We start from the raw sequence: 8,468 nt of genomic DNA on the forward strand, positions 1-8,468 counted from the left end.
TCTTGGCCGCCAGCTCCGAACCCCGCCATCACCCCCAAACCTCACCGCCGCCACGCCTGTTGCCAACGGCTGCAATTTAAAAACGGGCGAGACCACCGTCAGTGAGGATGTGAAACAACCAGAATCTCATAGGCTGTTCGGGAGAACGTGAAATCCGTTCAACCGCTTTGAAAAACAGTTTGGCGGTTTCTCGCCAATGTCAGCTTTCACTTACCTTTCAGCTCCTAGATGAAACGGGCCCACACAATGGCCTCTATACAAATGTCGATAACAACTTTGTTCGTAATTACTGGAAACTGGAGACCATGCAAATGTCCAGATAAACTGTGGTACATTTTCTTATCAGGCATCCACAAAGTGGAACTACTAATGGGTGGATGGTCTCAAAATCACTATGCTATTTTTTTTTTTTAATTTTTTTAAATGTTTATTTATTTTTGAGAGAGAGAGCGTGAGCAGGGGAGGGGCGGAGAGCGAGGGAGACGCGGAACCCGAAGCAGGCTCCAGGCTCCGAGCTGTCAGCGCAGAGCCCGACGCGGGGCTTGAACTCACGGACCGCAAGATCCTGACCCGAGCCGCAGTCGGGGGCATAACCAACCGAGCCACCCAGGCGCCCCCGACCTCATTGCTGTGGTCCTGTTGGGGTTCTTCAGAGAAACAGAACCAATAGGATGGGCAGATACGTGTGCGTGTGTCTGTCTCCATAGATTCCGCGAGGTCCCAAGAGCTTTAGTGGGCAAGCTGGAGACCCAGGAGGCCAATGGCGTGACTTCTGGTCTGAAAGCCGGCAGGCTTGGGAAAGCCTTGAGATCCAAGAAGAGCCACTGTTTTTCAGCTTAAGTACAAAAGTCGGAGAAGACCTTTGTTCCGGCTCAACAGGCAGGAGGAGTTCACTCCCCAGCAGCGTTTGGTTCTCTTCAGGTCTTCAGACGGTTGGGTGAGGCCCATCCACAGGAAGGAGGCCCACCGGCTGCACCGGGCAGCCCCCTCAGATGTTCCTCTCTTTGGGGGGCCCTGGGCAGCTCGGTCTGACTCTTGGTTTCGGCCCAGGTCGCGACCTCACCGGTTAGGAGTTCGAGCCCCGTGTCAAGCTCCGGGCTCGCAGTGCAGAGCCTGCTTGGGATTCTCTCTCTCCTTCTGTCTCTGCCCCTCCCCCACTCGCTCTCTCTGTCTCTCTCTCTTTCTCTCAAAAATAAACTTAAAAAACCGCTAATCGCTTTCAGAAACACCGCCACAGACACACCCAGGATAACGTCTGACCCAGCTGACCCAATGCCTGCCCGGGCACCCTGTGTCCCAGTCGGGCTGACATAAAATTAACGGTCACAGCAACGTTCTGGAAAAGGCAACCCTGCTGGGCAGCAATCGGGTCAGTGGTTGCAAGGGCAGGGGGAGGCCCCTGAGCACAAAGGGGGGGGGAAGGAAACTGGGGAAAGGTGAAGAAATCTCCTGGTTTGTTATTACACCTCGACAAGCATTCATTTAAAAACGCAGAGAATTTGAGGATCCATTTAAATAAGAAAAAGAGGCAGTCTGGGGAATGTCGTTGAACTTGCAACCTGAAGGATGACAAGAAGCTGACCAGGGGATTTGTTCAGGGTGGGAAGGGCTTTCTCAGGGAGGAGCAGTACAAGAACAGTCCTCAGGGCAGCAAAGATTGGCTCTTTCCTGGAAGTGGACAGAGCACAGGGTGGGTCCGAAGGGGCCGGTGGAGGCCAGCTGAGATCCACGAACGGGTTTCTAGTCCTCTTTTAAGGAAGACAGAGTTTGAGGCAATGAGGAACAAGAAGTTAAGCCTGGGGGCAAGTGATGTGACTTACATTTTAAATTCACTTTAGCCTTTGGGGCACCTGGGGGGCTCATTTGGTTGGGCTTCCGACTTTGGCTCACGGTTCACGAGGTCGAGCTCCGCTGATAGCACGGGGCCTGCTTCCGGGATTCTCGGTCTCCCTCTCTCTCTGCACCCCTCCCCCCCAGGAATAAATAGATAAACATTAAAAAAAAAAAAAAAAAGAAATTCACTTTAGCTGTGACATGAGGACGAATTGAAGGTGTTAGGAGGAGAGGCAGGGAACACATGGAGGAGGCCAGCAGACGGCCAGGTGAGTGACGGTGCCTTTTGAACCAGGGAGAGAGAGAGAGAGCACAACTGGGGGAGGGGCAGAGAGAGAGGGAGACACAGAACCCAAAGCAGGCTCCGGGCTCCGAGCTGTCAGCACAGAGCCCGACGTGGGGCTCGAACCCACAAACCGCAAGATCATGACCTGAGCCGAAGTCGGATGCTTAACCGACTGAGCCACTCACGCACCCCTCATTTTTTAATATTTAAAAAAAAATAAGTTTATTTATTTATTTTTGAGAGAGAGAGAGACAGAGCAAGAGGGGGAGGGGCGGAGAGGGAGACAGCGAATCCCAAGCGGTCTCTGCACTACCAGCCTAAAGCCTGATGTGGGGCTCGAACGCATGAACTGTGAGATCACGACCTGAGCAGAGATCAAGAGTCAGACGCTTAACCAACCGAACCACCCAGGCACCCCTGAATTTTTCATTTTAAGTTATTCCTGAGAGAAAGAGAGAGAGAGGGCAAGAAGGAGAAAGAGCATGCGTGCGTGCATGGGAGGGGTGGAGAGAGGGAGAGAGAGAGAGAGAGAGAATCCCAAGCAGGCTCTGCGCCATCAGTATGAGCCCGATGCCGGCCTCGAACTCACAAACCGTGAGACCGTGACCTGAGCTGAGATTGAGAGTCGGACGCTTAACCGACGGAGCCTCCCAGGCGCCCCTCACTTTTCATTTTAAAGTGTAGTGTTGACAGGGGCGCCTGGGTGGCTCCGTCGGTTAAGCGTCCGCCTTCAGCTCAGGTCACGATCTCATGGTTCGTGAGTTCGAGCCCTGTGTCGGGCTCTGTGCTGACGGTGCAGAGCCCGCTTTGGATCCTCTGTCTCCCTCTCTCTCTGCCCCTCCTCCACTCGCGCTCTCTCTCTCGCAGAAGTAAGTAAACGAAAAAAAAAAAAAAAATTAAAGCGTAGTGTTCATAGTCAATCAGTACACATTCGTTAAGCATTTACGTGCAGAGGACAAGGCTTACATCATTGTTAGGAGACCAGGCTGGAAAGTCTGTTTGTCTGGCTTCATGTAAAGGGGCCTTGACTTCAGCTTCTGGGTCTCCCTCTCTCTCTGCCCCTCCCCCACTCTGTCTCTCTGTCTCCCAAAATAAAATAATCATTAAAAAAAATAATAAAAAAAAGTAAAGGGGCCTTGAATGCCAGGAGAGGCCTTCAGGCAGTGGGAAGCCGGTGGGGGCCTCTGAGTCCCGGCGTGAGCCCGTGAATATGGAGCATGAAGGTGACCACAGCTGTGGCGGTGGCCGGGTGGGCTTGAGGTGCAAGCGTGGCGAGGCAGGGAGGCCGCTGTGGAAGCGAGTGCCGCCTTCTGGATGTGGGGCGAGAGAAACGGAGCATTAGCGTGGGATGGAGCAGGTTCACGTGGCAGGGGACAGAGCGGCACCACCGACCCAACAGTCCCCTTGGGAGGGGCTGGCAGGGAGAGTCACTGCCCGGTTGGTTTTTCTTGCCCTGGTGGTGGGGGCGTCAGAGGCACGTTGGTGGCCCCGGGGAGGAGTGAGTCCCGGAATGCTTGTGGGAGCTGGAAATTCTGGGGGTCCCTGGAGAAGTTCGGGCGCGACCCCGACTGATGCAGTTTGGGAGCGGTGGGGGGGGGGGGTCTGGCCAAGCTGATGGCCAAGAAAGAATTCTTGAGATGTCTTTGGTGCCAGAGGGTGGTTTTATTGGAGCGCAGGGACAGGACCGCTGGGCAGAAAGAGCTGCCCTGGCTTGTCAGGAGTGATGGTTATATACTCTGGAGTTGGTGGGAGGGGGCGGAAGGGAAGAGAGAGGTTTCCCAAAGGACTTCCATATGCTAAAGAGGACTCCTAAGGTACTGGGGGCCTTGCTGTTGGGGAGCTAAAGTTATTTTTCCCTCTAGCAACACATTAACATTAGGTAGGGGTTTCCTGGAGGAACGTTCTACGGTGTCTGTGCCTCAAGTATTTGTCAATGGGCTGCAGGTTATAAAGAGATCGAATTTTGTCTGCATTTTCTTCTTGCCTTTGTTCCCCCACATCCCAGTGGAGGGGAGGATGAGGTTAGGGCTCCAGGAAAGGGAGTCCCTAGGTTTCTGGAGAGTGCCCTTTTTCTTGTAAATCATTCAGACAGTTGCAAACTGATGGAGACTCCGGTCCTGTAGGACTGTGATCTTTATCAGTTCACCATTTGTTTTCTTTCCTTTCCTTGGTCCTTGGGCAGCCAGGAGGGCCTGAGGAATATCACACAGACCCCGCCTGGGTGGGGGTGGGGGCGTCGCTTGTGCAGTTTGCTTTGGCTCCCATGTCACTACTGTCCGGGGTGGAGAATAATCAGCCTTTTGTGTTAAGTGTTAAAAGAAGCTTCCTGGCCCTGCTGGGGCTACAGAGCCTTAGGCATCCAGCTGAGACTGGCCACAAACACAGGGGGTGCTGGGCGCGGGTGAGTGCAAGCCTCGAAGGTGGCTCTGAGGAGGGCTGGGGGTGGGCAGGAGACATTGGTGCTCTGGATCCTTCCAATGGCAATGCGATGGTGGGTGATGAGGGAACGTGGAGTGGGCTGGGGACAGAGTGCACGCTAGCGCCCCCCCACCAGGTGGGAGGTGTGTGACATTCCTTGGGCACTCCTGGCTGCCCAAAGGACCAAGGAAAGGAAAGGAAACAAATGGTTAATGGATAGAGATCACAGTCATTCAGGACGTGGGTCTCCATCAGTTTACAAATATCTTGGTAAATGACAAGAAAAGGGTAATCTTATCAAAAGCCTAATCTCCAGAAACCTTGCAGACTCAGTTTCCAGGAGCCCCAACATCACACCTCCATAGCGATGTGGGGAACAAAGGCAAGAAGGAAATGGCAGCTAAAACTAAACTTCCTTATAACCTGCAGCCCATTGACAAGTACTTGAGTCACGGACAGAGTAGAACATTCCTCCAGGAGCCCCCTACCGTCTAATGCTTTGCTAGAGGGAAAAACAACCTTAGCTTGGCCATCGAGGAGCCCCAAGGTGAAGGATGGTGCTGGACATCAGGGGAGCGCCCAGGATGGAAGGCGGTGGGCACCCATCGGCTCTGGTGTCCTTCCCAATGCCTGGTCTTCTCCCTCTGGCTTCCTGATCACTGGATCACTGTGACAACTGTCTCCTCCCCCAATTCCTGACTTAGCACAGGCCTCTGCATACAAAGCTGTTGGCTCAAAACCTTCCAGGTCAGCTGCCTGTTTTGCTGTTCTGTTCTACATTCTCCCTTCCCTTCCCTCCCCTTCCTTCCTCCCTTCCCTGTCTCCACCCCCCCCCCCCCCCGCCCCCCGCTCTTCCTTTTCCTCTCCCTCTGTCTTTCAAAGAAATAATTCATTGAGTGAAATTTTCATAAAATACAATGAACCATTTCAAAGCGAACAATTCAGTTGCATTTAGTACAGTCACAATATTGTGCCGCCACATCCCTATCTTGTTCCCAAATGTTTTCATCTCCTTGACCAGTTTCTCCCCAGTAATCCCTCCCCCAGCCCCTAGCAACTGCCATTCTGTCTTTGGTTTCCATAGATTTGTCTGTTCTAGGTATTTCATATAAATGGGATCATAGAGTACGTAACCTTTTTGTGTCTCTGTTTATTTTGAATAGCAGGTACATTGGCAAGGTTCATAACTGAAAAGTCAGTAGATACACAGGGAAAAGTTCTCTGCCCCACGGTCACCTGGTTTCCCTCCCGGGAGGTAAAGAGTAACATCAGTATTTTTGTTTGTTTATTCTTGGTTTTGTTTTTCTATCCTTCCAGATGTACTTTACGTGTACGTAAGTAAATACAGGTATGTCTGTCTACACACAGATCCTATCCGTCATGCATCTATCATTTACCTATCTACCTGTTTACCTATTTGTTTGGATCTGATTTTTTTTTTCCTAACAACATATCTCAGAGATAGTTTCATATCAATACATAAAAAGCTTCCTCTTTCTTCTCTTTCTTAAATTTTTTTTTTATGTTTATTTACTTTTGAGAGAGAGATAGAGCATGAGCAGGGGAGGGGTAGAGAGAGAGGGAGACGGAATCTGAAGCAGGCTCCAGGCTTGGAGCTGTCAGCATAGAGCTCGACGCGGGGCTTGAACTCACGAACTGCAAGATCATGACCTGAGCCGAAGTCGGACGCTTAACCGACTGAGCCACCCAGGTGTCCCTCATTCTTTTCTTTCTCCTGACTGCCTTGTATTCTTGCGAATGGATGTATCATAATTTACGTAACCACTCCTCCCACTGATGGACTTTTAGCTTGTTTCCAATCTTTAGGTATTATAAACAATGTCACGATGAGTCACCTTGTACATGGGTCCATGTTCTGTAGATAAACTAGGAGTCCAATATTCTGGGTTCAAACTCGGGATACATTTAGGGCAAGAGAAGAGTGAACATCTGTTACATTTTCTAATAAATAACATTCATGGATTGGGGAACACCCATTAGGCACTGTGCTAAGCATGTTTTCAGCAGCTTTATTGCGATGAAATGTATATACCATAAAATTCACTCCAAGTGTACAGTTCAATGTTTTGTTTTGTTTTGGTGTTTTCACAGAGTTGTGCAACCATCGCCACGATTGATTTTAGAACACTTCATCACCCCCAGAGAAACCCTCTATCCATTAGCTGTTACTTCCCATGACCCTCTGTCCCCAGACTGTGGAAACCACTCATCTGCTTTTTGTCTTTGGATTTGCCCATTATGGAACTCTCACATATATGAAATCTGAACATGTGGCCTTTAATGTGTGCCTTCCTTCACTTAGCAACATGCTTCCAAGGTTTATCCATGTTGAAGCATGTGTCATTACATCACTCCTTTTCGTTGCAGAATAATATTCCATTGTATAGAGTTACCACACTTCATTCATCCATTCACCAGCTGATGTCCATTTGCTTATGGTGTGAGAAGGAGGTCCAACATCATCCTGTTGTATGTGGACATTCACCGTCCTGGCAGCATTTGTCGAAAAAAAAATATGCTAAGCATTTTCTACTCATTAGCTCATCTACTCCCCCCTAAAACTCTAGGAGTAGGTATGACTATTACTCTCCTTTCACAAATGAGAAAAACCATGTCTTGGAAAGGTTAAATAAATGTCCCACGGTCCCAAAACTAATAAATGGAGGAGTCTAGATTCAAACCTATATCCTCTGATGCCAGTGAAAGGACTTTGCAAGCTGTAAAGGATTGGAGAAAAGTGTTGTAAACCCTGAAAGGAATCAGCTTTCCGGAGGTGAGTGTGGAAAGGGAGAGAAGACAGGGCAGATAACCCAGCCTTGAGAAACTCCCACTTTGGGAAGAGGAAACAAGGCTAAGGAAGAACTGGTTGTTGAGAGGGGTCCATGGGACCAGTGGTTCTCAGACGTATGGGCGTCACAGACATGGTTTTCACAGTGTGACCCCTGGTACCTTGACCACATCACCAGATCATGTATGCAGCTCATAGAAGGGTCAGGTCAGGGCGTCATGAACAGAGTTGAGGAAGACCAAGATATTTAATATTGCTAAGAATATTTTTAAAAAATCCTACTTTTTTCATTTCAGAAAACCATCAGTAATTACAGAAAAAAGAACAATTCTCCCCCTGTGTGTATATCAACACATATGCATTACACCTTGTCATATATTGCATATTAAATATTTTTTAAATGTCTATTCATTTTTTCAGAGAGAAAGAGAGAGACAGAGAGAGAGAGAGAGCAGGCGAGGGGCAGAGAGAGAGGGAGACACAGGATCGGAAGCAGATGCCAGGCCCTGACGTGTCAGCACAGAGCCCAACGCGGGGCTTGAACCCACAAACCATGAGATCATGACCTGAGCCGATGTCGGTTGCTTAACCATCTGAGCCACCCAGACACCCCCCAATTGCCCTCCTTAATGCCCATCACCCAGTTAGGCCATCACCCCACCCAGCAACACCCCACCAGCAATCCTCAGTTTGTTCTCTGCATTTAAGAGTCTCTTCTGGTTTGTCTCCCTCTTTGTTTTTATCTTACTTTTGCTTCCCTTCCCCTATGTTCACCTGTTTTGTTTCTTAAATTCCACACGAGTGAAATCATACGACATTTGTCTTTCTCTGACTGACTTATTTCACTTAGCATAACACCCTCTAGTTCCTTCCACGTCGCAAATGGGAAGATTTCATTCTTTCTGATCACCGAGTAATATTCCATTCTATACACACATGCCACATCGTCTTTGTCCATTCATCCAGACTGGCATCTGGAACTTTACCCACTTGGAGAGCAGAACTGCGTATTTCCTCATTGGCATAGAAATTCAATAAATGGGGGCGCCTGGGTGGCGCAGTCGGTTGAGCGTCCGACTTCAGCCAGGTCACGATCTCGCGGTCCGTGAGTTCGAGCCCCGC

The sequence above is a fragment of the Prionailurus bengalensis genome, chromosome E4, assembly GCF_016509475.1.
Source record: "Prionailurus bengalensis isolate Pbe53 chromosome E4, Fcat_Pben_1.1_paternal_pri, whole genome shotgun sequence".
NCBI lineage: Eukaryota > Metazoa > Chordata > Mammalia > Carnivora > Felidae > Prionailurus > Prionailurus bengalensis.